At 39.9% G+C, this 16,514-nt stretch overlaps 1 protein-coding gene across 1 annotated transcript in view; it reads right to left on the bottom strand.

Annotated features, from left to right (window-relative positions):
• Window positions 1–16,514, bottom strand: part of LOC140924116 (uncharacterized) — a 162,057-nt gene that overhangs the window by 71,474 nt on the left and 74,069 nt on the right. The window lies entirely within an intron of this gene.

Raw genomic sequence — 16,514 nt, 5'->3', positions numbered from 1 at the left:
AGTCTATCTACGAAAAAGAATTCATCCATTTCTGAGTTGAAATCGGCAATTTGCGCCTTGGAGGCTGATGTTGTTGAAGTGAAAAACTCTGTAAACGATAATAATGACAAAGTAAACTTTATAGAGGATAAAATATCTTAGCCTGCGAAAACATCCGTTTCACCTCGCTCTTCGCCACTGGGGACGCTTCGCGCATAATAAATCCGGTAGTCATGGGGTTCCAAATATAAATTTGTCCAGTTGTACGTGTCTTCTGGTCGATTTTCGTAAAGTGTTGTATTCTTCTGCCAAAGAGCTCCAGCAAAACTCAAATACTTCTTCTAGAGAAGACTTTATTCCACAAATATTGACTGTTTTGTTAGAGATTCTTCGCGTTTACATTTGACCTTCGTGAGCTTTTGTCTTTTGTCTGTTATTCGTAAGCGATAGCTAAAACAATGTATTTACTCCGTCGACCAATCAGCGCTTCTGACCGGATTCCGGACAGATTTTAAATCATCAGTATGGAATTTTTGTCGCTGAGTCGCAGACGTTCCTCCGCGCGAAACGTCCCTGAGCGGCGAAGAGCGAGGAGAAACGGACGTTTTCGCAGGCTAAAAATAACTCAACTGGAGAATTTCTTCAAGTCTGAATTTAAGCAGTCAACATCTCGAATGATTGACGTCGAAACAACCAATGACCAACTGAAGTCAGAAAATCTTAAGTTATTAAACTTCTGAAGTTACAGCGTTGAAGAAGAACATCAAGGAATTAGAGAAAAAAGTTTTACATATACCCAAAGAATCAACTAAACACCAAGCACCTGAATCACACTGCACCGATAAATCTTGATGTTTCTGACATACCGCACCCGCAACAAAACCATACATTTCCACATCCAGGAAACAACCGTTTTTCTGTTCTTTCATCATTGCCCTCAGAGGACGCTGATATACCGCAGGACATGACGAAAATATACCACAGGTAAGGTACTTCAACGTTTATTTAATATTGGTTTATATAGTATACTTGCTTTATATCACTATAGATCAAGCAAGGCCCTGAGATAAGAAAGTCATTCGAGGAAGCCCGAAGAAAAGGCGAAGTACAAAGCAGAATAAAACCGTACTGGTGCTTTTTAAGTGCGTACAGTAGGTGTGTCTACTGGAACTTCAATTCTTCATGATTTGGGGTTTTTATGACATAGGTAATCAGAGGAAAACTTGGTCCTGAAAGCGCTCAATTTAATTTTGATCGTGCACTGGAAAAATGGCGCAGAGGCAAGGACAGAGCGGATCTATGAGCTCAAATTTAAGAAAGAGATTTTGAGATTGCTCCCTGTACAAAGTTATTCATAATTTTATTTGTATGTCAAAGACTGAAACTGACCATATGCCAATAAGAAAAACCTCTTTTGCCATGTACGTGTTACTCATACACTATGAGTGTGGGACCGTGTCGGAATCAAACTGCTGAGTATGGGACTCACTCTAACGTCCGAGGGACTCACACACACTACTGACAGTTTCTGGATGGATCACTGGTCACTAACATAAAAACATTTTTGAGCATGAACAATATATTATTTCTGTTTCTTTACTTCAAGTGGTATTTCTGTACCGCAGATGTAACTGCAAGTCATCACAGTGACAGGTTCCATCGTGCAAAGTGTTGATTGTTATGGAAAGTTTTATAAAATGTACCCTTCGAGAAGTAGCCTCCCACGCAGACGTTCTAAGGGGTTCGTCACGCTTCCTGCCCCACGAACGAAAGAAAGGAAAGGAATTTATCTTTCAGTTCAGCAGACGTTCGTGGGGCAGGAACGTGTGACGAACCCCTTAGAACGTCTGCGTGGTAGGCTATGGGAGAAGAGGCCCTTCGATCTTCCTATCTAGGAAGATCGAAGGGTCTATGCTCGAAGGGTATATTTTGTAATTAATTTCTTATCTGAGTTAATTTTTATTTTTCCATTGTTTTTGGGTATGGTAATGAATGCTAATGAATTTGAACAAAGGAAATATAAAAATTAACTGAAATAAAAAAAATTAACTGCAACATATATAAAATGATGATATGTTGCAGTGAAGAAGTAAAAATCTATATGACTCATTGAGTGTTTTAGCCAATAAAGTGTTCATAAGGGTTTTTTAAAACCCTTATGAATTAAAATTAACTGACGCTATAATAAATTATATGTACAAGTATTTTTCTACAAAAGAAAATTAAGTCTAAATGTGGGGCTTCTATTCATGAACAAAACCCTATTGAAGTTAATACCATCTGCCTAGTGTAAGTTAAGATTAGTGAGCTGCATCTTAAAGCGAAATCCTTAAACCAATTTTATTAGCCAGCTGTTCAGGACAATTTAGCATGGGAACTTATTTTATAAGGCGCGAAAACCCATAAAGAATATCTTCAATCGACAGGAAGCAAACGGTTGTTTAGCAATTGCGTAAGAAAATGATATATGGCGTACAAATGTGACGGCGTCTACAGGATAGATTATGCCTCCAGTCAATCTACACACGTTTTCAGCCGATCCTTTACCTTAGTTCTGGGTGCCACGCTGGATTTTAACCGTCGTAGCAGTTTCAGGAAATACGCTTGTTATTTATCTCATCACCACTAACCGGAGTCTCCAAACACAACACGCCTGTTGACCGTTACGTTGCCATAGTGATGCCCTTCAAATACGTTCCTATCATGACGTCACGATGCATCGTTGCCATGGTAATCCTCAGCTGGCTTTTTCCCCCAGTGCTCTATTTTCTTATTGCTGTCATTCTCAAACAGATTGCTTCTGAAGATATATTCATTATTTTTAAAATTTCAACGGTGTTCGTGTTTCAGCTAATGCCGTGTATATTCCTACTTGTCACCACTATGCAAATGTTTTACATCGCGTATAAACACACCAGAATGATGGCGACCCTTGCCCTTTATTAGTTACAGTTTAATCATCCAATGACTCTCAATAAACGCAAGAAAGGAGTAGAAATTTCCTCTGCGGGATTTATGGAGGTCGTAGTATTTGTTACCGCGTTGTTACCTGGTGTCGTTGTCTTTGTTTTAGCGAAGTTTCAGCGAGATTTGAGTACTTTTAAATCCTTTGACCTGACAGTGTATTTAACAATTATTCCTCGAGCCCGAATGGGCTCTGAGTCAATAGCCCATGAGGCCGAAGCCGAATGAGTTATTGGCTGAGAGACCATGAGGGAGAGAAGAATTGTTTTAGTAAAATAATACTACTTGGTCAAAAACATCGAGACAAAACAGCTTCAGCTAGCAAAACGCGATTCAGCCGCCATTGTTTTGGTTTTCAAAGCCGGTGTTTTTCGCTACTAGTGGGCTATAATATGGCCTAGGACGGTAGCTCAACCAATCAGAACACAGCATTGATAATAGACCACTAGTTGGATTTTCTTACATTATAAGAGACAAGGTCTTTTATTACGCTTGGGCTACCTGCCGGCTGTGGTTAAAAATGGTGTCTATTTTAACGCGAAATCAGCTTAAAAATTCCTTGTGACTTTTAGAGCTTGCTGTACGCTCCGCTTCGTTTATAGTTTCCTTGTTGTTGCGATAAAAATGATAAACAACAATTGATGAAGGTGTATTCAATCTTCACAGTTGAATATCAACCCGTGAAGCGTTTGAAAAACAAGCCAAAAAATTCAGGATTGTTCATGCATTTAAGTTATTTTCTTGCTGGCTTTTAAAAATATTTTACCATGGAACCCAGTACCACCCGGCGGTGCTCTTGAGAAACCATCTCCACTGTAGACATAGGCGTACGGGCCGGGGGGGCGAGGGGGGCTACAGCCCCCCCAAATTTTGGGCAACTCAGATTTTTTGGGGCAGCACGAGAAAATTTGGGCAAAACCAGTTTTTAAAGACGTCTGCATGTTTTTATTATTATTTTGAAGAAATAAATATTTCCTATTTTAACTTGAAGCCGGCGGAATAATCCAGTTACAGACACGAGACAGTGGCTGCCTAGCACGTGACGAGTTTCTGCATGGTTATAAGGGAAAGGTATCATATGCTGATTTTTTTCATTGTCGGGCACTGTACTGCAATGGGCTATTTCCACTCGTGAATTTATTAGAATAAACTTCCGCCTAACTTTCTAGAATCATCTCCGCTCGTAGAACGGTGTATGGCAGATAGCATCAGCAATGGGTCTGAAAGTAATTCTCAGTTTGAATTACGAGAAGAATCTTATTTTTTTTAAAAATCTATCGCGAGCGGTTTGAAAATTATTCACTAATTTGTTAAAGTAGACTGAAATGTTTATAATCCGCTAACAAGAGCGCCATGATACATACTAATCAAATCCTTCTTTGCAGCGATTGGCCGGAGCTATCTCCATGATCTTTCAACCACTTTTTTAAAAAGATTGAAACTACTATGAGGTGAAATTGAATGTCAAAAGCGCATCGTTTTTTGCAGATAACAGCCAAACATCAAATATTTCCTTTTTTTACCGTATTTCCAACGATAAAAACTTTATCCCAAAATATCTCGATAACGCTCTTACATATTCCGTTTTAACTTGACGAACATCGAGGCGACTATTGGAGGAAAAAGCTCCTGTGATCGATTTTGGAAGAACAGTTCGCACGGCGAAATATTGCTGCGAGCATAATAGGTAATGGCTTCCTTTCGTTGCTATGACAACTCCGATGTCATTGCAACCATTTTCATACTGTGGTGGCAATTTTTCCAAATGTTTGTTTATGGCGACGTAGTTTATGCTCAAACTTGGCAGTTATTAACCTTGAAAAAGTGTATCGAGCCATTTTCATATGCCAGTACGGCCTATATGTTGTTGCATCGGCCCTCGTTTCTGTTCGACTGTTTTGTAAACATTTGAGCAACTTGCAAAAATTTTTTGGGCAAATGGTTTGCCGCCCTCCCTGGCAAAAAATAGTCCGTACGCCTATGACTGTAGAGGCGTATACTCTGCCATACGAGTGCTATGATCTTTTGAATACTTATTGAAATTCTACTACCACATTACTTAAGCAATAGAAAACAAGAGAGGGGTTGGGAGAATTCGAGACAGTTATAATTATGCAAACCCGAGACGAAGTCGAGGGTTTGCATAACTGTCTGTTTCCAAAATACTGATTTTTCTCGCATAAAATGTCAGCTTAAGAGAAAAAAAATTGACACACCTTCGATTCTTTGCAACGATTTTCCAAGTTTCCGCCGACGAAGAAATGGGTAAATAAAATAAACTTGTCGAGTTTTGAACTCGAAAACTTTTTCAAATTCGCTCTTGCATTGTGTGATAAGCGCGCAAAGAGCACGACATCTTGACGCCACAACCATGTTTACATAGAGCGCGCGCACTATCTTAGTTATTTTATAATTTCTAATGCTGCTACCCCAGGGGCACCCAACGGATCTATTCCTCACAATATCTGTTCTACAGAGAAAATTTTGCTGGCTGGGAACTGAGGTTTCGGCTGTTCTGCTGGGAAGTAAAGTCTTAAATCTGCGGTCGAGAATTTATCAAATGTATCAAAAATTCTTGCTGGAAAGAAATTTTTCTTGGGTGTATATCCAGCTGGGTATCAGGAGTAATCGGCTCCTCTCAGGTGGCTCCTCTATGTGCGCGAATTGTGCGCGCGGAGTCGCGCGCTTATGATTTATTTACCGCTGATCCAAAAATCTGCACGTGGGCACCGTTGTTAGAAATTCGAAATCAGGCTACGCTCCGCCACTGGATAACTGGCAACGGTTCACTGGCGGTTAGGACGATTCATAAGATTCATGTTTATGCAAAAGGTAAGGTTTCTTTGAATATACTGAATATATTGTCTACTATTATGCATGCATGTTATTTTTAATTCCCTTGTCTTACTTATCTGCATGTCACTAAATGCCATTAAAATCGCTTCTCGGTCTCGGTGAAGGCCTTGGCGCGCAGCCGTTAGATATCTTTTCAAAACGATTCTTCTTTTTTTAGTCTTATTTTTACTCAAGGGTTGGCTTAGTTTCAGTGTGTATTGGTGGTTTTCGGATGAAACCATTTCGAAAAGTGCGAACGAGATACTTGGGATAAAAAGGATAAGTAATGATTAAATGAATTCAAATTCTTTAACTGTAAAATGTGCCTCGCTCTTCGCCGCTGGGAATGTTTCGCGCGATTCCCCAGCGGCCAAGAGCGAGGAGAAACGGATGTCTTCGCAGGCTATGTACATCGAGTCTTCTGAGGAGTGTGTTGTGAAAGAATTATTTCGGTGCATAATAATTGGTGTCGTTTCTTTATTTTGCTTTTAATATTTACAGTGGTTTTCATACTGAACCCTGAGCTGTAATATTTTCTGATAATGCTTGACAACGTCAACAAAACATTTTGAAAAAGCTAACAAAACAGCCAGCATGTACTACCACGAGTTTTAACAGCAATTCGAAATCCGACTCATTGTGTTCCTGAAAAGTTGCATTTTTTCGATTCCAGAATATCATCTTTTCTTTGTTTTTTTTTTATCTTGGATTTTAGCCCAGTTAATAATTAAACTTTTTATTGTGTTCTACTTCTACTTGTTGCAAAGATTTTGTCTCAATTCAAATGCTGTGTAGTTGTACATGTAAATATATTTATTTCATTTTTCCTAATGCTCAGTCAATTCCAAGCATACCCATTCTCCCTGGGAATTTTTCTGGCATTTTGTTCCTACAGTGGGCATTTTTAATTGACAAAAGCGTCATTGGGGTTGGAAAGTTTTCATTGTTTAATTAACCTTACCCCCTTAAGGGGTACCATCTAAGCTTGTACTTATGTATGTACTCTGTATATGCCATACTGTTTGCCAAGTCTACCCTGGAAAGTTTATCTTATTAAGTAATTTTGGGTTGTAAAGTTGTCCTCTTTGCAGTGTCTTTGGGGTCTGTATGGATATCAGGAAAACTGTAAGGGTGCTGATTTAAGTTGTTAAGTATGTTTACTGTGAAACTCACAATACCGTGAACACCAGAAATATTTATGGAATGTTATTGTGTTACGAGAATCAGGCAATAATTAGGCGTGAGATAACTTACACACAAACAGCAATGGTAATTAGTTTGTGGTTTAGAGTTTTGCTTGCATATTCCTATTGGCCAGTACACAATCAACAATCCTGAAAATTTTCAGGTGCTCACTGTTTTCGGAGTTTGACAGTAACAATTTTCAGCTTTTTACAAGGTGACGTACATGTAACTTTTGCTTTGATACTGGGGCATTTGTTCCAACTTTTATTTCCATGGTGGGGTTTTGTATGTATCTACTGGCCCCACAGTAGGGGCGGGCATTTGCAGCTTTCGAATTAAAAAATGATAAATGCCTGTGGAGGGGGGTGGGCATGTTTAGAATTGACTGAGTCATAAAGAAGCTCATCTTCTGTAATCCTTTTACCTATACAGCCCTATTTGTATATATAAAGAAGTTACATTATGATTTATTAACCCACCCCATGTACCCTCACATTAAAACAATATACTTCTAGAACAGTAGTATGTTATATGGAGAATTCATGTTTTTGTATTTGCTACATGAGGAGCTTTGCTCAAGAAAAAAAATCTCAGCAGGCGCCGGAAATTGATGCCCTGGTACGCGATAGAAAGGTGTTTGCTTGGTGTCATAAAATTAATTAAGACCGGAACATGATAAGTAAACCAGATGCCAAGTATCCGCGAGAGACGCGTCATTTGAGCGCGAGGCAAGGCGAGGAGCCAGCATCCCACGCAACGGTTTTATTGCGGCGTGACCTTTCTGTTTAAAATGAAAAAGATTTTGATCATTCGAAATGTATCTTCTTAAAAATAAAAGCTCGCTTCATCTACCCGTAGAAAGTAATTTACATGAATTTTGACTTACTGTTGGTCTGTAAGACCGATAAACAAATCCAGATCGGACTGCCGGTGAATTGGACGGGGCACGCCAGGCTTAAAAGACATTACGTTAAAGCATTATATATTTCCTTTGTCACTTTGATAAAATTTTTGAAGGAGCGACCCATATTTCATGTGGAAATATTAAATACTCGAGTGCCGGAGTCAGAAAATCCCTCTTGAGACATGACGTGACGTGCGTGACAAAGCGCCGCAAAAACTTGTTTCCAGTGCCGCTCAAATGAATGGACGGCAGCGTACATGTACCTTTTTTTTTGTTTTTGAGGGTCAGGCAGCGATCATGCGATGTAAACGAGTTAAATTCTTACTAATTAATTAATATTCTACCTTAGACTTTCAAAGTTCAAAAGCGCTGTGGTTTTGATTTCGAAACCATTTGAAGTGAAGGCGACCGTCGACGGTATGATTCTTCGTTTCCCATTTCTAGTCTGTCGAGGGTTACAACCCCCAAAAGCATTGGCATGCACTCAAAAAAGAAATATGTGGAGTCCGTCCGACGGGTTTCTCTAAAAATGAATTATTTAGGAGATTTCCTGACGAAAAACGAGGCAACGCGGGAACTTGAACCCGCCAAATCGGCCTATGCCGTAGTGGAATTCAACATGATGGCAGCTACTGTGTACGTCGCTTCCACGTCCGTTTGATCACTGGTCTTCTTCGTCAGAAAAGCATTCCACCGGATGGCCTTGAAAATTCTGTTTTTCTTCAAGGTAGAGGTCAGACTAAAACGGACTTAAGTTATATATTAGTGATATTAGACTTGAGGTAAGTTTGTTTTTAGTCAAGTTATTCCTAATACAGTGAGGTATTTCTGTTTTCTGGTCACTTCAATTTAAAGGAAACATTTAGCTTTATTATTCTGTTTCTCTTGGTTAGTCAGTTCATTTATGGGCTGTTGTTATCTGATGGCAGGACCTAATTTTCATCATTTTCATTTTGTACTAACTGGTTCTGTTTCTCTTGGGTAGTCAGTTCATTTGTAGACTGTTGTTATCTGATGGCAGGACCTAACTTTTATCATTTTCATTTTGTACTAACTGGTTCTGTTTCTCTTGGGTAGTCAGTTCATTTGTGGACTGTTGTTATCTGATGACAGGACCTAATTTTTATCATTTTCATTTTGTACTAACTGGTTCTGTTTCTCTTGGGTAGTCAGTTCATTTGTGGACTGTTGTTATCTGATGGCAAAACCTAATTTTCATCATTTTCATTTTGTACTAACTGGTTCTGTTTCTCTTGGGTAGTCAGTTCATTTGTGGACTGTTGTTATCTGATGACAGGACCTAATTTTTATCATTTTCATTTTGTACTAACTGGTTCTGTTTCTCTTGGGTAGTCAGTTCATTTGTGGACTGTTGTTATCTGATGGCAGAACCTAATTTTCATCATTTTCATTTTGTACTAACTGGTTCTGTTTCTCTTGGGTAGTCAGTTCATTTGTGGACTGTTGTTATCTGATGACAGGACCTAATTTTCATCATTTTCATTTTGTACTAACTGGTTCTGTTTCTCTTGGGTAGTCAGTTCATTTGTGGACTGTTGTTATCTGATGGCAGAACCTAATTTTCATCATTTTCATTTTGTACTAACTGGTTCTGTTTCTCTTGGGTAGTCAGTTCATTTATGGACTGTTGTTATCTGATGACAGGACCTAATTTTCATCATTTTCATTTTGTACTAACTGGTTCTGTTTCTCTTGGATGGTCAGTTCATTTATGAGCTATTGTTACCTGATGACGGATTATTATTATTATTGTTATTCCTATTATTATCAACATCATTATTGAGTGATTTAATATTATTTTTCTTTGATACAGGGCTATAATTTGCAGCAGGTGATGGAGTGTACACTGATTTGCTTTAGTTTTCTTTCAGAAATTCACATAGAGAATTTACTTAAGTTACAATTATTGCTTGGGTACTGAGATAAACTTTCAGCGACACAGTGTGACAAAATTGTTTTAACCAAAATCATGATAACACCATCAAAACGTTTTTATTATTAGTATTATTCATTAATTTCAAACGATGCTAATATATGTATGTAAAAATGAAATTATCTTGCCGCTTGTTACTGAGCTATCCGTACTGTAAAACGTCAAATGAAAAGTTATAACTCTCACATGTCTATTAATTCTTACAAATGATTTTGTCAATGAAAATCGACGACAAAAATTTCCCTTCTCTGGCTTAATTAAGAAGCTTGGGTTGCAAAAAAAGGTGTTTGTAAAACACAAACGAGTCAATTATCGTACGTTAAATAAATCAAAGCATTACTTTAGCAAAAGAGAATCTTAAGGTTAACTTCCCGTGGCTAGTGCCGGAGAAAAGATTGGGCCACCAAACTACTTCAAACCCTCTGGTTGCCTTCGCTTCGCCGTGCCCCATGAGCTTTGCGTTAAATCTCACGGTATATTATTTCAGAATCAAGTCGCTATTAAAATGAAGCTGTTATAAGTCGGTTGTAGTCACTGATGTCCAAGAATTCCAAATGTTCCTGTTTCGGGAATCGTAGTTTCTCTGGGATTAAATCATTCTCATTGAGTAAACATTAATTTATCACAGGTAAGTAAATGTACTTAATTTATCACATCGAACCTCGTTGCTGACGCCGTTTTGTGTAATGTTCCTGCCGACTACACAGTAATAGACAGAAGATAGTATACTGTTCGATCGACATAATTGCAAATAATTTCATTTCTCCCGTAAGAATAGATTATAGGCCGTCATTAAAATGTTTCTCGGGTGGTAAACTTTAGCTTCTCGTAATATTTTCTGAGTCGGCGAAGGGTTTATGTTTCATTTCCATTTTCTCTTTAGTAACAGATATAAAACCCGCTCTCGTTAAGGTTTGGATCTTGATCTTCGATTATCCCATTCGAGTGATAGTTATTTTTCTTGCTGTCGCCTTTTATGATTATGGTTGTGCGATCAATAAGGAGCGGGGTTTTTTTTTACAGTAGAGCCATGCCTTGAATACTATTTCGCGTGAGAAGTAACAGTTGACGTGTGTCTCCACGCGAGTAAAGCCAACAAATGCGCGTCCGTATCTGGAAAACCTTTTTATTATGTCAAGAAATGTCTTATTTACACGTCTCGTGATTCCCACGCCGGGTGTATTTGGATGTCGGCAAGTGCGAAAAAAGTAATTACCGAGGATTCCAAAGTAACACCTCAGTCGTATGAAGGCGCGAATTGTGATCTCCCGTTTCAGTTAATCATAAGCCATGGGTAGATTCAATCTACCCTTAGCCTAATTTGCATAATTTTTTTTGGTGAGCAAAGCCCGTCATGTATATATTTGCTAAATATTCTGCAGAATTAAACAATGGCTGCACCAGGTCAAGTTTGAAATAATACATCTAGGCTGATTAATATTAACTGAAAAACACAATATTCCATTGGTTTTCTCATTGTTATAGCTCTCATTGATATAAAAAGGAAATGCTATGGAATAAGTTCTACATGTACATTCAAGAGATTAAAACTCAGCTTTTGAGTCCTAGTAGTGCTGCATACACTTTTCTCCCTGCAGTAATTTCAATACATAATTCTAAGAAACAGATCATAATAATAGGAATTTTGTAGGAAATTACATGTATGCAATTGTTATACCATGTTAACCAGTGGATATCCTGATATTTCATACATCATATTGAAGTTGGATGTGACCCTGGACGAACACTGACCTCTTTATGATTAGATTTGTCTGTTGTCTAAATTTAATTTTACCCATATTCATCATCAGAGGTAGAGTAATATTGTGCCATGTACATCAGGAATTAGTGCTGCACAAATGGGTGTAATAATGAAAATAATAATGTTTTTCTGTTTCTCTTTCCTAGGCTTGTAGTGACAGGAGGAAATATGACTTGAGCCCAGGTAAACATTTAGTTACGCGTAATTTTTGGCTTTAGTTATATAATGTATGTTATGGTATTAATCAGAACATGAATGTCAACATAACATCTTTTTGTAGTCAATGGATCAGTCAACCATAATGATAAATCGTGAAATTTAATTTATCCTGGTACAAAGGAACAAAGGACAGAAAAGAACATTATGGAAACGTACACATGTAAAGAATGATAATTTAACTTTGATGCTGCTACAAAAACCTTTGAAAATTCCCCTTAAAAAACAATTTATTAATTTACTTATAAAAAGACATCCGTTTCTGTAGACATGAACCTGGTTGGTGTGAAGAGAATGCATCATTGAACTGTGTTGTATAGTGTATATTGGTAATCTTAGCAATGGATCTTTGATTTCCTTTTTGCATATAGCGGCAGACAGTCAACCACTTGGTCATGTTAAAACTTCTTTTACCTTAACCTGCCTGACAGTAGAGTAAATCTATGTAAACAAAACACTATTACTCTCACTAAAGGGCTTGCTCATGTTTGAGTATTCATTGGTCATTTTTCCTTGTGACCGTTTCTCCTGCTGTAGGTGGGGCTAGAGTTGTGACAACGAGCATTCTTTGTGTCTTCGTCCTTGCGACCCTCTCTCCTGCTGTAGGTGGGGCTAGAGTTGTGACAACGAGCATTCTTTGTTTGTTCGTCCTTGCGACCCTCTCTCCCGCTGTAGGTGGGGCTAGAGTTGTGACAACGAGCATTCTTTGGTTGTTCGTCCTTGCGACCCTCTCTCCTGCCATTAGGTTGGGCTAGAGTTGTGACAACGAGCATTCTTTGTCTGTTCGTCCTTGCGACCCTCTCTCCCGCTGTAGGTGGGGCTAGAGTTGTGACAACGAGCATTCTTTGTCTGTTCGTCCTTGCGACCCTCTCTCCTGCCGTTAGGTGGGGCTAGAGTTGTGACAACGAGCATTCTTTGTTTGTTCGTCCTTGCGACCCTCTCTTCCGCTGTAGGTGGGGCTAGAGTTGTGACAACGAGCATTCTTTGTCTGTTCGTCCTTGCGACCCTTTCTCCTGCCGTTAGGTGGGGCTAGAGTTGTGACAACGAGCATTCTTTGTTTGTTCGTCCTTGCGACCCTCTCTCCCGCTGTAGGTGGGGCTAGAGTTGTGACAACGAGCATTCTTTGTCTGTTCGTCCTTGCGACCCTCTCTCCTACCCGTTAGGTGGGGCTAGGGTTGTGAAAACGAGCATTCTTTGTTTGTTCGTCCTTGCGACCCTCTCTCCCGCTGTAGGTGGGGCTAGAGCTGTGACAACGAACATTCTTTGTCTGTTCGTCCTTGCGACCCTCTCTCCTGCCGTTAGGTGGGGCTAGAGTTGTGACAACGAGCATTCTTTGTCTGTTCGTCCTTGCGACCCTCTCTCCTACCCGTTAGGTGGGGCTAGGGTTGTGACAACGAGCATTCTTTGTTTGTTCGTCCTTGCGACCCTCTCTCCCGCTGTAGGTGGGGCTAGAGCTGTGTCAACGAATATTCTTTGTCTGTTCGTCCTTACGACCCTCTCTCCTGCCGTTAGGTGGGGCTAGAGTTGTGACAACGAGCATTCTTTGTTTGTTCGTCCTTGCGACCCTCTCTCCTACCGTTAGGTGGGGCTAGAGTTGTGACAACGAGCATTCTTTGTTTGTTCGTCCTTGCGACCCTCTCTTCCGCTGTAGGTGGGGCTAGAGTTGTGACAACGAGCATTCTTTGTTTGTTCGTCCTTGCGACCCTCTCTTCCGCTGTAGGTGGGGCTAGAGTTGTGACAACGAGCATTCTTTGTTTGTTCGTCCTTGCGACCCTCTCTCCTGCCGTTAGGTGGGGCTAGAGTTGTGACAACGAGCATTCTTTGTTTGTTCGTCCTTGCGACCCTCTCTCCTGCCGTTAGGTGGGGCTAGAGTTGTGACAACGAGCATTCTTTGTTTGTTCGTCCTTGCGACCCTTTCTCCTGTCGTAGGTGGAGCTAGAGTTGTGACAACGAGCATTCTTTGTTTGTTCGTCCTTGCGACCCTCTCTCCCGCTGTAGGTGGGGCTAGAGTTGTGACAACGAGCATTCTTTGTCTGTTCGTCCTTGCGACCCTCTCTCCTACCCGTTAGGTGGGGCTAGGGTTGTGAAAACGAGCATTCTTTGTTTGTTCGTCCTTGCGACCCTCTCTCCCGCTGTAGGTGGGGCTAGAGCTGTGACAACGAACATTCTTTGTCTGTTCGTCCTTGCGACCCTCTCTCCTGCCGTTAGGTTGGGCTAGAGTTGTGACAACGAGCATTCTTTGTTTGTTCGTCCTTGCGACCCTCTCTCCTACCGTTAGGTGGGGCTAGAGTTGTGACAACGAGCATTCTTTGTTTGTTCGTCCTTGCGACCCTCTCTTCCGCTGTAGGTGGGGCTAGAGTTGTGACAACGAGCATTCTTTGTCTGTTCGTCCTTGCGACCCTCTCTCCTACCGTTAGGTGGGGCTAGAGTTGTGACAACGAGCATTCTTTGTTTGTTCGTCCTTGCGACCCTCTCTTCCGCTGTAGGTGGGGCTAGAGTTGTGACAACGAGCATTCTTTGTCTGTTCGTCCTTGCGACCCTCTCTCCTACCGTTAGGTGGGGCTAGAGTTGTGACAACGAGCATTCTTTGTTTGTTCGTCCTTGCGACCCTCTCTTCCGCTGTAGGTGGGGCTAGAGTTGTGACAACGAGCATTCTTTGTTTGTTCGTCCTTGCGACCCTTTCTCCTGTCGTAGGTGGGGCTAGAGTTGTGACAACGAGCATTCTTTGTTTGTTCGTCCTTGCGACCCTCTCTCCTGCCGTTAGGTGGGGCTAGAGTTGTGACAACGAGCATTCTTTGGTTGTTCGTCCTTGCGACCCTCTCTCCCGCTGTAGGTGGGGCTAGAGTTGTGACAACGAGCATTCTTTGTTTGTTCGTCCTTGCGACCCTTTCTCCTGTCGTAGGTGGGGCTAGAGTTGTGACAACGAGCATTCTTTTACTGTTGGTTCTTATGACCCTCTCTTCTTCCACATGTTGTGTAAGGCTTCTGACGATGGGTGCTGTTAGCTTGGCCTTATTATCAGTTATTTGTCCTTCTAAACTTTTTTTTATAATCATTTACCCCTTTTTTGTTTTGTTTCAACTAGGGCAACCGCCTCAGAGCAGTTTTTTATAAATTCCTAAATAACTTTCTTGTTTAATTGGAAGACATGGTTATAAATTTACTGCTGGTGTGTGTACAATTGTCTTCAATTTTTGTGCTATTTTACAATGATTGTTGTGCAGGTTGCAGATGTAGTGTGGATTGCAAATACTGATCCATGGTTTATGCGGTACATTTATGTAAATTTTTTTTAATCTTCACCAGAAATTGCATGTTTCAATTACAACTGTATTTCATGCGGTTAAAGTAGCTTAACCGTTTAGAACCAAGAAGTAAAATGTCCTAGCCCTTATTCAGTATGTGTATGTTTAGAAATTAAAAAAATAAAGAGCAGTTAATGAGGAGCTCTGTTTTAAGGAAAAGGCTTTAACATACAGACAAGACACAATTTCAACCATGTTTAGAACAAAATTTGGGAAAAGTTGTTTTCATTAAACCTCTCTACATGCCCGTGATGGATGATGTCGATGGCAACATTCCATTCATTCTTAGGGAGAGAATATTTTTAAACCAAAAAAACACTTGTCTGTTGGAATTATTATATTTTTACCTCTTTCAGCTGGATTTAGTAGGTTTTCTTTAATATTCGTCTAATGGTTCTTTTTTTCCTTGTTTTTAGATTTAAGTGTGTTAGGTTTTTTGTGGAAGCACCAACTGCAGAACAAACTTATCGGGGTGTAAAGGAAAGGTATCTTAAGGTTGCCAATAGTCACAATAAAGTGTTATATCTGCATGTTCTTGGTAACTGCATTCTTTTCGTCCATCTTACATAATAGTGTTACACAACTGTTAAAAAATTCTTAATTAAAACATTCGGGTTTTGGCGGAGCGCGAGTTCACGGTTGTCAAAACCTATTAAACAGCCTGAAGTATTATATTCAAGTTGGACTGAATAGGATTCACAAAAGGTACATCTAGGGAAGGCTTAGTGACGTTCCTTTTTCATTACCATTGTAGTTGTTGTTATTCTTCGTTGACAAGCGAGAGATAAGGCTGTGTGTTATTTATTTTGACCGTATATACTCGAATCAGCGCCGCAATTTCCAAGCAACCCTGCGGCGCTTATTTGAATACAGATTTTTTTTTTATTCTGCTGGCTGGCAAATATGGAGAAGGCCGCTCTGCTGGCTGGGAGAATAGCCATCTAACCTGCTGGGAGTGAGGAACAGATAAATTCTTTCCATCAACACAGAAAAGTGCTTGAAAATGCCTTAAAAGCATCTAAATTTTGGTTTTCTGTAGTTAACGGCCCATTTTCAGAAAAATATTCGTTGGGTGCCCCTGCTACCCTTGGTAGCTTTGTTTGGTTTGAAGCAGATTATATATGCAAAAATAAGTTTGCATTCCACCATGTGTATTCGTGATGCTAAAAACTCAAATCTACTTTTAAACAATGAATAACGACTGCAACTGTATTGCACAAATTGAACCAAACCCCACTTTGCATCTAATTAGCTAACAAGGCGGAAAAAGTCTTTCCAATTGAGTTTAATCGACCGAAAACTCGAATATTAATGTTTCAGTGTGACTCAGTGTTCCGCCCAGATTAGCAAATGCTATTTGCAGACCAGTCTCTTTGTGTTGTGTTGTACATATACAAAAATGTATTCAAA

Source organism: Porites lutea, chromosome 14 (genome assembly GCF_958299795.1).
Source record: "Porites lutea chromosome 14, jaPorLute2.1, whole genome shotgun sequence".
Lineage (NCBI taxonomy): Eukaryota > Metazoa > Cnidaria > Anthozoa > Scleractinia > Poritidae > Porites > Porites lutea.
Note: the sequence above shows the minus strand (reverse complement) of the source record. Positions and strands in the feature narration are given on the sequence as shown.